The sequence below is a fragment of the Ciconia boyciana genome, chromosome 3 (assembly GCF_034638445.1).
Source record: "Ciconia boyciana chromosome 3, ASM3463844v1, whole genome shotgun sequence".
NCBI lineage: Eukaryota > Metazoa > Chordata > Aves > Ciconiiformes > Ciconiidae > Ciconia > Ciconia boyciana.
Window position 1 is genome coordinate 126,808,385 of NC_132936.1, and position 14,712 is coordinate 126,823,096.

Here is a 14,712-nt window from a genome sequence, read left to right on the forward strand (position 1 = left end):
GGAAATCTGCATAAAAGTACTGCACGCAAACAACTTTCACAGGAAAATTTTTTCAGAGACACTCATATTTGTATTAAGTTCATATGAGAGCAGAGAAGAAGAGAAAGGGAAATTATTATACTCTGATGGGCTTTATTTTACCTGCTTCTACAAATGTGAAAATACTGAGACTCATAGTATGATCCCAAGAGCTTCTACAAGTGACCGAGTTTTGGAGCGGCTGATTGTCAGTCCTGTATCCATCTTGGCTTGTCGTACCTCCAGGATCTCTAGTACTGTGCCCTGATGTGAATCTGCTATCACCCTCGCATTCCAACAAAAGAGGGGCTTCAAATTCTCAGATACATTTGTTAGCAATTTCCTGATTGACTTCTGTTATTTAGAGTTGGATATTTAACTGCCAAGCCCTCAGCATAAACTATGTTAACAGATAGGTCTATACTAGCAAACAAACCACCCCAGAACATGGATTCAACACTGACCCACTATCATCTATGCTATCAAAGTAGCAGCAGTTTTGGTTCATGGTATTTAGTGCTTTCCCAGACAACGCCTGGACAAGCTTTGGAAGACAAAAATATGGCATGGACGTTTCCTATGATCTGGATGCTGTCACCCTCTTTTGAGGAAGAAAACGAGGCAAGGGTGTAGATGCAAGTTGTGCCATGCTATTTGTTCTCAAGGCTGGAGAGCCAAATGCCTTCACTGTTTTATGTAGAAGTACATATGAAGTCAGTTGTCCCTTGACCCAACAGTACACCTTGTGCTGAAAGGTTACAACCGACTGAACCTCATTTTAGAGAAATACTCTTAGCTGTTTAAATCAGCATCTAACTCTTGCAGATTTTGTGAAACAATGCAGATTCAAAACAAATTATTGTTTTACCCAAGGGGTATCATCTTGTGTTGACTGGAAGAAACTGTAACATCAATATCTAGATTAACACAGAAGAGTGAAAATAGAACAGGAAAAAAAAAGGATGCAAGCCAAACAGAATTAAGAGAAAATAAGACAGCAAAGAAACTTTCCACATATTAGTCAAAGAATGTCTCTGAGTTAGTGTAGAGAAGAGAGACCTTTAGCCAGCCTTTAGGGAGGTGACTACGGGGTCATCAGTCAAAGCAGATTGTTGCAGCTGCGTGGGAGTTTGATTGATAACTATGAAGTCATCTCCCTCAAGGCTAGCCAGAAGCACACATTTTTATTCACTGTGTCAGCTGGGCTTTCTTTTTACAAGAATATAAGAAGTATAATAAATTTGAGAAAAAAGGAAAAATTATTAAATCAAGAGAAGTATACTTTAAAATATAAATTAAGATTCTAATTAAGAAAAATAAAGATTAAATGTCTAACAACAAAATAATGTTAAAAACTTATGATATGCTACCAACTTTTTCTATGAACTAAATACCTCAGTGGTTTTTTACTGGTTTCTGAAACAGCTGATCAAAGACATATGCTAAAATTTTCAAAATAAGATAGATAAAATATGTTGGCACATTGTATAAACAATTGAGCCTGGGAAGTCCCACATCAGTGAGCAATCCAAGAACAAAACAGGAGCGAGACAAACATACTTTTAGTTCCATCGAAGCTATTCCATTTGGGTTGGTGGATGCCAAAGGTAACGAGAAACTAGTTGTAGCTAACTGACTCAAGGGAGCCAGAGGAACAACTGAAATGTAACATGTTAGAAAGAGTATGCTAACATCCCCACAGGAATAAGCAGTACAGAAGATAACTGGAAATGACATGTGAAATGCCATGATCCACCTTCAGAAAGAAACGGGAGCTAGAAATCCCCATGATCTTCTGAGCAGAATGTAATGTTTTATGCTCATGCCTTAAATTTATGTTGAAATATAGCGAAGCTCTTCTGTTTGTGATTTATTGGAGATATGCTATTACCAATAAACTAGATTTGGACATGTTTATAAAGCCAGTAGACCAAACCACAAAGAACAAATCATGGTTGTGACTATCACTTTAAAAAAAAAAAAAAAATTCTATCACACACCAGTACCAAAAAAGCCCCTCCCATCACAATCCAAGAGTTTCTTTTTTTTTTTTTACTCGTAACGTTTCCCAGGAGCCTAAAATTCTGTCACAACTCAGAAAAATCTCAGATCTGCTGATATCGAGCATCTCTAGTTCCCACTGCTTAGCAATTTCGGGTTTAAGTCCAGTACATGCATAAGCTGAATGAAGGACAACATCACGCATCACCGCTACCACCAGGACAGAAGATAAAGTGTCCAGAAGTTAAAGGATAATCCAGGGGTGGCCACAATCAGTATAATTTCACTGCTAAGAGTTCTAATACTACTGATCTGAAATTATGGTGAAACAAACTTTTTGGAAAGCTGAAAGGAGGCTCATTCCCGAATTTGTTGCTGTATGACAACACATCTTACTGGGACAGGCATATTCCCGTTTATCTAGAGATAACTCACAATTGCGTAGACTATGGCTGTGATCAGCGCAATTGTCCGTAAATCCAAAGCGCACAAGATGCTGTAACATGGAATAGAGGTGTGGGGCTTTTTTTAGTATTGAATATTTATGTAAAACATTTAGGCAACAATTCATTTGAAAGCCAAATACGTATATTTTATACATTTATGCACTACATAATTCTACAAAATTATATAATAATTTTTCTATATATACACACAATATATATATTTGTGTGTGTATATATATTTTTAAAAATATTAAAAAACCAGAACACAATCCTGACCAAAGACTGAGGTGGATGGGTACACAGAAACTATAGCTCAACTGGTAGCAACCTGTGACAGCTGCAGAAAATGCTCAGTTTTGAGGGGGTTAGGCTGATTACATAGTTATATCTGATAGGGAGGAAGAAGGCAGAAAAAAATTTGTGCAGTGCACTTAACTGTCATCATGTATAAAGTAATTCATCCCAAACTAAATGACAAGGTAAAAGAACATTTACCTCTAGGCAGCAGGGATTCCCATAGATTCAAAATGAAAAATAACAGATACCACAGGGAAAACGTGGAATGCAATACACTGTGTACAGAGCACGTTCAGAATAATTCCATCAAATAACTATTTAATACAGCAAGAAACAGTGCATTCTAAAGAGCTGTCTCATTTAACAGCAGTGTATTCATACTTGATTTGATCTGTCCGCTGTTGAGAAACAAAATACCATGTTTATTCCTAATTTACATTATCTTATGACCCACCACCAGGTCTAACAGTTAACTGAAATTGAATTGTAAAATTATACTGATGTAGACACAAGTGTCAAAATATTCCTTGCTCAGATAAATGGACACTGCTTTCAGCCCTCTTACAGAAAAATCACATTATATCTCACATTATGCCAACTCTCAGAGAAAAATACTATCTAATCAGATTGAAAATATTCTTAAGATAGGCATTTACAAAAATAAATAGCTGTCACCCATCTTCTGTGTAGATCCAAGATTTCCTCACATGACTAGTCACACTTGTGTATTCACCAGATTTTGGAAAGTGAATCTCTTTCTCACCCAAAACCTAGTATGCTGATTTATACAACTTGAAGGCTTTTTCACTTGTTTTGAACTGAGTCTAAGCAGTCTACTCCAAGAACAGCAGAGGTCACATACAGATAGACTCAGTGCCATCATTGCTAGCAAACACATGAAGAGCTATATAACATATAGGCAGTGAAAACAGGAGTCTTTACATACACCAGGACTCCTAGCATCTCTTGCAATTGTTACGTTCATCACTGGCACAGTCTGATTTGAATGACATCTCATGCTGATGTTTTTAAAGAGAAGAGCTTCAAAATCAATATCAAAATCATGCAATTCAGAGCTAGGTTCAATGTCCTCTGAACCACAGAAATTTGTATTAAAAGTTTCAGCAGAGTTACATTAGTAAATTGTAAAGATTTCGGAAAAGTGTAAAGATTTTTAAGTGTAAAATACTAACACGAGAAATCTAAAGATGTACATCTTAGTTCTCTTAACATCATGCCATGATTAATCATAGCATACAAATAAGCCCTGGAAATCCAAGTATTTTCTAGAAATTTTAGACTTTGAAGATTAATTTACTTCCAAACTTTGTAAATGATCCACCTGTGTTAACAGTACATTAGCACATAAGATAGTGCCCATAGAGCCATCACGATAGATGAAAAGCAAGTATGTCTGTGGTAACTCTAGCAGAAAGATAAGAGAAATAGCAAAGAATGAAGACTGAGTTTGCAAATGTAGCATGTTCTTTGAATCAGATAACTACTCTTCTGTGCTGGCTACAAAATGGATAGTTGGAAAAAAACATATGAAGGGAAATCTTTCAGTACCTCTACTTAAGGTTATTTTAGGCAACCAACTTAGAAGAGGTTTGAATTGCCTGCCTAGAAACAGTTCGCCTTTGACAACTGAATTTAGTTTCTCAAGTAACACCTAAGCTAGATAACTGAAAGAAACTACGTAAATACTTGACACACTGTTCAAAGCCCGCAGACTACATGCACAATCTGACTTGATATTAACTTATCTTGAGTTAAGCAATGTTGACAAGATTGCTTTATGGTTGCTTAAAAAGGAATTGTTATAAAATGTAAATACAGTAAGTTTCAAATAAAAAGTAATGCCATGTAATTAAAATAATATTTTACATAAGCAACAGTAGGTAACATTTTCACTATTAAATTGCTGAGGACCCAGAGTGTCACTGGAAATGTTCACTAATCTTCATGTTCCGGTGAGTGACTGATCATATATTTTGAAAAGATATTCACAAACCACTTCAGCTTATTTTTTCTTCAGTAGAACTGGCTGCACTAAACACTGTCATAATATAGGACCCCTTCTATTATTCAAAACACATGTATCTCTTTTATGCAATATACAGTTATTAATTATCCACATAGTTATTAATTTTACCTGTTTTATTGGATGTGCAGCCAGTCACAGATACAAATATGAAAGAGCAGGTGTTGTAAAGTTATTACACTACCAAGATCCATGAAATGCTGTATTTGAGAGAGATTACAGTTATCCAAAGAATGCCTTTTAAACTTGTTTTTTGTGAGACTAATACTAGGAGTTATATAAACCAACATGGACTGATAACTTTTTATGTTTTTATGTAAGCACTATGACTCATTCTCTTGCCTATTATTATTTCTCTTTTTCTCTTGATTTCTTAGCAAACTATTCAAAGCAGAGATTCTGACCCTGGAGTTCTTCTTTCTGTGAAATCTGAGAGAGCAGGTCTCATCGGAGAATCAGGGATACAGCACAGAACTGCCCGTCCCAAAAGCAGCTTGTCAAACGGAGATGGTTATATCCAATTCCCAGATATGAGCGGACAAACTTGTTCAGCCTGGCAAGCAAAAGTTTTAAAATAGCTCTTTCAACAAAAGACAGCTTTCCTAAAGACTCAACAGAATATCCTTTTAGACATTTGTGGCCTCCTCCTGTTGCCACATATTTAAAACAAAACGCAGACCTCCAGAAGTAGCAGAGCCAGCCCATAGGCAGTAGTCACTATGTGTGCGTAAGACCTTGGACCAGGAGCATAATTGCATATTACAAACTTGTTTTAAGGCTGCTAATCAAAAGAGGAGTTTCACTGAGCGGCATTTCAATGGGTGCTTAAAATAATATATAATTTCTAAACAGATGAGAAAGTAATCTTAGAATCCTCGAGGAATCGGGAATCTGCTATAGACTGACTGCTAAAACCTTGTTTAAATTCAGCCACACTAGTACACATTCAACACCAGTGTAAACAGGGCCAAAGAGTTGGTCCTGTTAGTGTAACTTGTCACATATATGTAATCATCTTTCTTATATTCTGCCAGACAGAAGGCCAAAGAGAAAGCTCAACTTTTACCTAATCATAGATTTCAGCATTTGGAGAACTAAGCCAGAAGTTCCTTTAGGTATCTTATGAACAATGTTCAAAAACTAGAGATATGAAACAAAAAATTAAGGAAATTTACATTTAACATATGTTTTCTGGTGAGACTGTGACTGGTGAGAAGCTGACTGTGACTAACCTTTTGTTAAATATGTCTTAAGATACATAGAAGAAGGAAAGTATGGTCTGACTAGTCAGGGTGAAAGGAAAAAAATGCTCTAACCTTAACTGCAAGTAGAGCTGTAATAAACTGAAGGTGTATTTTATTGTTTGTCTTTTTAAACTATAATTATCTTAATCACTTCTAGAACAAACAACATTTCTTTTTTTAAAAAAGAGAGGGAAATATTACACCGTATCCTGAATTCTTCAGAAGTTCAGCTCATCTTGCCCGAAACTGTTATAAATACCCTTATTTTGCAATTAATAGTTGCAAGTAATAAGTTACTACTAAAGACAGCATAAGAGCAAATGACACTTGCCATTTTTATCTCTGCATATGGAAGACAATTTCTGAAGACGAGGAAGCAGACGTTTTGCATAAATACACGCCCAATTTTGATGTGGATGCATCAATATTAGTATGACTATATATACACCGTATTACTAGTCAGCAACTTTTGTGTAGGATTATCCCTTGAACGTTCAGGTCTGCTAAAAATAATGAAGGCATTCAAGGTTCCCGGTAAAAATTCAGTAAAATCTTTTGTAACAAGGAGTGTTAGGCAACCAAAAGAAAGGAGTTGCTATATCTCTCTCAGAGTATAGTTTCTTTCGTATTCTATTTTATTACTATAGTTTCAGCGTATTCCAATCTGTCACAAAAGACAGACTTCAACACCAGCATCAACAGAAATTGTATCAATAAGATACAGTGTATCAAAGTTCATTATACTGTTAGACTGTTTAAAGAAACTTGATGTATTTTATATGAAAACCATATTAGTACATGCAAAACACCTCAGCAATAATTCTGAAATCTGAACGTGTACAGCAAGACAACACGCTTATCAAAATTTGGAACAACAAGTCCAGTCTCTGAATGCTGAGGTGATTTGCCATGCTGTTAGTCGTGTCTGGTAAGTGCAAAAAACTCAAGAGGTTGCAAAAGCCAACGGACGCCCTGAACATCACCACTATGCAGAGTCACACAAATAGCAATGCCCCTTTGTTTCGTTTGAGTAATACATCATTATTAAGTTGTTGTCAACAACTTGCACAATTTTGTTCGGAATGTAAGGTAGAAATGATGTGAAAACTAAACCAGTAACTTTTATTTCCAGTATATTTGCAGAATGCATATAACCCTTTCCCTGCAATACCAATGACCCCAGACAAAAGCACTGTGATGTTCTTCCCTGGATGCATCCACTGTCACTGTCCCTGAAGATGCAGCAGGGTTGAATGTTTCCTTTAGAGATCTCTTGGGTTGGTTCATCATGTCAGTCTTCAAGACAGACGTGAACCTATAGTCTATACTTGGCCTTAAGTTCAGGCCTACCTAAAGCTTTGGAGGTCTCATTCCAAGTCCGTTATAAATACCACCTCTAAAGAAGAATTTAAATTCAACATGTCTGTCAGACAGAAACTCCAGACAACTATATGTTCTTGGGGTAGAAATGCATCTGATGAAAAACAAGATGCTATTCTAAAGAAGAGTCTAAGTGGGAAAAAAAGTAGGCATTTTTTCTGTTTACCAAGGTTCCTAAAAAACTGAGCAGTAGGCAAGTGAGCAGAATACTCTTTTAAAGACCTTAAAACCCCTCCTACTTTTGCAGAGCATTCAAACACTTCAAGCTGTAGAAAGCATATGGATGCTAGGTGCAAGCCTAGTACTAAAGTCATTGAGGATACCTCATAGAAGTATTTATGGTACCTGAAAACGGTTCCAGCAGTTTGTCCTTCTACAGGGATATATCAGAAGTGTTGCTACAAATATTGCTGCAGTTCCTTCTCGCCCAAGACTTTTTTTTTTTTTTTTAAATAAATAGTAATCTCCATGAAACTGAAAACCCTGTTTCTACTCTCAAATAGACACTATAGCAGAGGACCTTTCTTCTGCAATGCAGTACAAAACCAAAAAACTCCCTCTTCCCTTTTCACCAAAGGAAGCGTAGTCCTTGTGTCCTTGAGGAAAAGCCCGAAGCACGCACTACAGGAACTTGCACCTCCTCATTTGAAAAGTCTCACTTGCCAGCTTGTGGGGTGAAAGTGTTGGAAGGACATTCGTAGCCCCTGCCAGACACAATTATTTCTTGAGATACCCAGTTATGAACAAGTTATCATGGGCAAAAGTATGAATTTTTAATACTAATTGCTGAAATACACATTATTATTTTTCCATTAAGTGTTAAAAGAAAGATGTGATTCTTCCTGCAAAAACCTAATCAAGACTTAGAAGAAAGAAAATAAGTATCTGGAATTTGCTTAGAGAAATCTATCTGACACCCATTTAGTCAGTAAGAAAGACAGGAATAATAGTTCATGGGGGTTGATCTCTTCTGTCCTACAAGATGCAGTTTATAAACTTCTGTAAAAATTAGGATTTGTATACTTTTGCAGGATGTTTTATAGTAGAAAATGGTAATGCAAAACTGTCCCATAAGTTTCCCCTCCCTCCCATCCTTCTAACTAGAAAGATAATTTGAAATTAAGGTTACTCATATCAAAGCATTTTCGATGAGTTTTCATCCTGATTGATAAACAGCAATTACGCACCACTACCTGATGATTCCTAGTAATCTTAAATCAAACTGAAATAAAACAAAACAAGTAAAAGAGTTGCAGAGTTAATGCAGAGCCAATGTAAAAAAAAAAAAAGCTTAGTTTAACTTGTAAAATTTAAGATACTATAAGCGGTGGGGAAAAAAAGGTAAAATAATGTGACAAAGAAATCTCTAACTGCAAAATTCCCATATAAGAAAAGCATACCAAAACCTTGATTTTTAATAAGCTGGATACTCAGTTCTGTGCTTCACACAAATCCAATAAAAAATGTAATATACTAGCTGACACAGACTTAAACACTTGTCTTTTTTTCAGCTGTGAAAAGATAAAAACGTAATAGAGATCCAAACATTTTCTACAGAGGAATACAAGTGCTTCCTATTTTGTTGGACAAGGTTCTTTCTTTTCCATTTTGAAAATGAGTTAAATCAATCTGATGATTTAAATGCTCAAAACTCCACTTGTGATTTTTAATAATAAACATCTTTTCACTTGTCCAAACAAGCAAGGGAGCTGTGACTGGACAAGCAATAAATCTTACTTATTCTTCTACTACTGTCTCTGACGTAGCACTGGGATGTATACAGACTGGTCTGTTTAAATACTGTAGTTAAATGACAGCCGTTCTCACAGACTTATTGCTACAAATGCCTACTGAGTTCCTCTAGACTTTTAACTGATCTATGTAATTTAAAAATCATGTTCAATAAGACACCGTACTATATATCCCAACACGTCTGATACATTAATATGGATAGTTAAGAAACAAATATTTATAGCAGCTCATGCCCCAGTAAAGACTTAAAATCTAAATGCAGCACAGTAATCAAGCAGAGCAAAAAGAGCGGCCACCAGAACTTCATGAAATAAGTGGCATTCTCCCGTTTTTTTGAGATTGAAAGCAAAAGAAGCAATAAGCTGATGAGTTTTATACGGGGCATTAATTTCTTTAATATGAAACTCCTTTAACAAGCTACTGTCTCAAAACAGTTCCCAAAGCACGTTAGTACACACAGATCTCAGATTCTGCTTCACCCTACCTGTTCCAAAGTCATGCCTTTCAAGTTTTAATGGCTTTGCATAGGAACTTGCATAGCACTTGCGTCAGAAACAGGTCTGGGATTCCTGTTGTTGAAAATCTCGGATGGCTTCATTGCTACTTCGCTATCTTTTAGGTCACGACATTTCAGCAGACTGCACGCGCACCTGCTGTGACGAAAGTCAAGGTTTCGCACAAGCTACAGACAGTACAGTCTTCCGTGCACTTATGATAAGAAATTACCACAATAACTTGAACATCATTCTATAGCAAACAAGTGCTGTCATTTACCATCCAAATGGTGGCAACTAAACGTAAAATATTTTAGATCCCTTCAAATAAGCACCACCCTATAAACAGAAATATTGTTATAATACATAGTTTTAAATAAAAATATTCAAGTACAATTCAGATATTTTAACTCTGAGGTTTTGATTTGCATACCTCTGCCATCAATTTACTTATTCCAAAATTACATTTATTACAGTCGACAACATATGGCACTGCTTCAAGCATCATATTTCTTTTTTCCCAACTGCAGAAAGACAAGAAAACGTGCAGTCATGTTCCAATACGCATCCTGTCTCCTGAAACGATCACTCTAAAGAACAAACCAGGCCTCTAGTCACTCTCGCAGCCCAGTAAATCTCATCACCACTGGCACATCCGCATTTTTAATCTCAATCTGTCAGCACAGTGGAACACGCACACCAGCATACTTAAAGCAATATTCTGATAAATCCGACATCACTATTACATTGTAAGCAGCCTTACATAAACAACATGCTTTGGTACCCATAGATAACAGGCTGGCTTTCCAGGTACCATGCCTGGGCCGCAAACACTGCTGAGAGACCTAAGAAAAGGGAGCAGTCCCTTGTGGCACCCTGCCTCACAAGTGACTTGCCTAATAGCAATTGCAACGGAAAATGTGCTTTTGTAAATGCAGAATACTACAGCATATCAGATAACACATGACATATGAAAAGTGCAGGTGAAGTCTTCAATATGCTGTCAAAGGTGTTCTCTCAGTAAGTGTTGACATATTCAGGAAAACTGTTCAATACTGCAGAAATTCTTGGAAATACAAGAACAGGGAGACATAACAACTTTATTACTACACCATCGGAAAAATTTCTCAAGGTTAGGAACCTCTGTTTCAAACAAATTCTGTAAAAATAAATAAAATCAATTATATTTTCAATTATAATGAGAAGTATCTCAACTGGTTATAGTTTTATTTTTGCTGTTTTCTGTGTCAAGCTTTTTTGGCTTTCACATGTATAAACTGCAGATTTCACATGCATGACTTGCAGAAAAATTACAGGACAGAACTGCCTCCATTCAACATTTCAACAGAGAAAAGAGGAGCGATCTAATTGCTTGCTGTTATACAAGTAATGCACAATATAAAAGTAAGAAAACCTTCTGTTCTTTTGAAAGTGTTCAATTACTGCCAAAACTAATGATCCAGTCTTGCAAGTGGTTACTAAACATAAATCCTACACTTGCATTAATTTTGTGCAAGGCAGTGACGCTGCATCAATTGCAAGATTCTCATTAATACATTAACTTACAGCCATGACAATGAGCTGCTGCAAAAACCCACTTTTAAATTACTCAAGAAGGAAAACAATCCCCATATGTTAATATTACAGCTTTTGAAACCTCATCCTGCAAAGCACAAATGACCGAATTCAATGAAAACAAGTTACGTGTGTAATGATATGCTGACATGACACTTTCTCCATTAAAATGGTGCAACAGCTATACTTCTACATAGCTGTTACACATTAGCTATGATGCTTCAGCCAGATCACATTTCAAGAACGATCAAATGGAAAGCTACCGTGCAAGACGCTTCATGATTGCTTTGCGGTCTGTAACACAGACCTTAGGGTAAACCGTAGGGCTGACAGCTCAGAGAAAGGAGTATTCTGACCTTCACCACCCCGAGCTGCTAGGCTGTACTCAATAATCAAAGCTTTCTTTTTTTAAAAAAAAGAGGGAGAAGAATAGGGTGTATTTTATGCTCTTTGACTGTAAAGTAAACTTCATAAATGGCGTGCCTTTTTAGTCTCCAAACAAAATGCATCAGTAGTCTTCGGAGACAGAACCAATGCTATTCATGTCAACCATGTGTTGATCCTCTTTTATAATGACAGTACATGTCAATCAATAGTATTAACTATTCCACAACTAAATAACATGCAAGAAGAACTGTATTATACGACTGCAAGTAACAAAAGAATCATAGAACATTTTAGGTAAGAAGGAGAGCTCTGGAGGTTACCCAGTCCAACCCCTACACAAAGCAGGGCTCACTTCAATCAGGTAGTTCAGGACGTCATCTCATCATGAACTTAATAGGAGGAAGCGCTTGGAAGCACACCACCTTCAGTGGCTTTGCCCAGGAAACAAAACACGTCAGAGCTCACTTGTTCATACTCTGAACATCTACCTTATTAGCTGAGTGCAGTATGTTAAGTTCTTATACAAACAGAACTTATTTTTCAAATATGAATCTGAAAAAAAGTCTCTTCTCCTTTAATCCAATAGAGTCTGGTCTACTTTATCCCAAACTAAATTACGTCCAACTGCATTATCTTGATATAAAACAAGAGGCAGGACTATTAAACTTGTGAAAACACATTAAACATATACTTTGAAACATGTGACCTTTTCACCAAGGACAAATATCCACTTTCATGATTTTAATAAACACTTCAAGGTAATGCACAGATTCTCAACCTTCTGATTCATGGGTTCATCAATTTTTTTCCCCCAAAATAGTATTCGCTGAAACCTTTCAACACAGAAGGAGCTAAAGGCAGTTCTTGGAAGCAGAAGACCTTCCCACTTGAAGGTCTTCTAGTCTTGCAGTATTTTCCAAAATCTGCAAGTTTTGTTTTTTTAAATTGTGTGTCAAATGCCTTTAGAAATTACAACCTGTTGGACTGCAAATGTATGCACTGCTGTTTAGAAGCTGGTCTCAGGCAAGTAAATACCAACAAAACCAGAAAAACTGGATAAGTACATTCATCCCATTCATCTCAACTGGATGATAGCTGTGAAGCCTAAAATGTGAGAAGTTAAATTCCTGCATTTATTAGCCGTATCAGTGATAACCACACAAGCAACCATCTACTTAAAAGTACTTAAGTGATGGGATATTACACCAATAAGGACTGCAAAGTGCATCAAAAGCAAAGGAGGCAACCGTTACCAGGTGCAAACAATAGAATATTCTAGCAGCATTTTGGAGATTCTCTACTTCCTTAAACCCCATGTGACAGCACCTTTTTTTGGCCACTAAAACTGAAATTAACAGTTAGTTGGGTCCTTCTCATGCTTTCTGGACCCAAGCATTTCATCCTTCATTTAAACTATAGCCGTCCTACAGAATTTTGATCTTGTTGCAGATCAGAAACAAAACTCATCTTTCCAAAGCGTATGTTGGACATACAGCGAGTCCCTCAAAACACCTGCTAATCTGAACAGGTGGTTGCAAGTTTTCTTTAAAGAGTCCAACAGGCATAGGCAGCGTCGAGTACAAATACCAAACACTCATATTCTTTCTATTCCCATCGTACCTTCTAAATGTGACACTGCCAAAAGCAGTCTCCTAATATGAGATGTCTTAAAATAAAAGGCACAAAAGTTGTACAACAATACCATTGGTTTTGGGAGGGAGGTTTTGTCAAGTATAATAACTGGGACATTTTTTCCTCAGCTGATGGAATATTAAAAAAAAAAAAGAAAAACCAACCAAACAAAAAGAGATAACCAAAGCATCACTGTCCAACCAAAAACCAGTGGATATATGTAGATATGTAGTTGTGCCTTGACAAATTATATTTCTAGTATTTAATGAGAATTCAAACATAGGCTCAGAAATATACAACTTAGTACATGGATTACACTTCATATTCCACAGAGTATCGAAATTTATGTCCCTACAACAAGGAAAACTTTAATTTCATGATGCTGCAGATGCATCTAAAATATTCATTCTTCTCTGAAGGGTCTGAGCAGCCAACTGTCTATTTAAACAGCCTTTTGGAACTGATAATACCTTTGAAAGCAGCATAAACTTTTATGCGCATCCACTGTATTTCACGAAATGCTACTGCTTTAATGCATTATAAAGGGGAGGAGAAGAATGCTACTAGGATACACAGCAGCCAAAAGCTCTCACTGGGAAAAGTGGATGGTTTTCTGTAAACAAGGCTCCAGAATGATTATATGACAATTATGCGACTTTGCTACTGAGTGTCAAAACTCTGACTTCAGCAGATGTTTCCACAGTACTACCGCACCATGAGTCACCTGGGACTATTCTGGTTTCACATCATCAAGAAAACGCTTCATTCATGCTGAATTAGGTGAAAAGGGAGGGAAGCAGTTAGCTGTGCTCAGAGCACTGTCATTACCATGCAACATCCTTTATAAGGATATTCCGGGTTCAGATTTCTGTCAAAGTAGTAGAGACAACATTAATTGTCTATTTTACCGATGTAAATTTCTGTATTTTGGACAGATTTTTTAAAAGGCTACCTTGAACTCTAGAACCACATTTTTATTATGTTATTTTGTGAGGTGCAGTAAAATTAATATTTCTGTAAGACAACGACATCAATTAAACCCACTTCTTAGACAGTACTTGAAAGAAAGAGACAAAAAAACTGGTCGGACTGTGCTTCTGTAGCCATCTTGCACCAGCACACTTGGGATTTTTTGGCCAGAGTACAAACAGCTAAACTTGATTTTGAGTGAATTTTTCCAGATCATATTAAAAAGATTAGTTTGACCTGTGTGCCAGATTTATGGCACTCTTTTGCTGGGAATTGCTGAGTGTAAGGAGAGCTACACCTGCCTTCTTTAAGACATCAGAATCGGTGAGCTAGGGTCCCAGCTCTGGAAAGATTAAGGTGCTGGATCCACGATTTTGCAGCACTGTTGCACTAAGATCTTCCCAATGCATTTCCGTACTGAAACAAAGTGCTTTGCTTTTGGTGCAGTGCAACAGAAAAAAAACTTACCTTCT

At 36.6% G+C, this 14,712-nt stretch overlaps 1 protein-coding gene across 2 annotated transcripts in view; it reads right to left on the minus strand.

Moving 5' to 3' along the window:
* The window catches only part of EML6 (EMAP like 6), a 117,076-nt gene that overhangs the window by 101,936 nt on the left and 428 nt on the right, over nucleotides 1–14,712 (minus strand). The window lies entirely within an intron of this gene.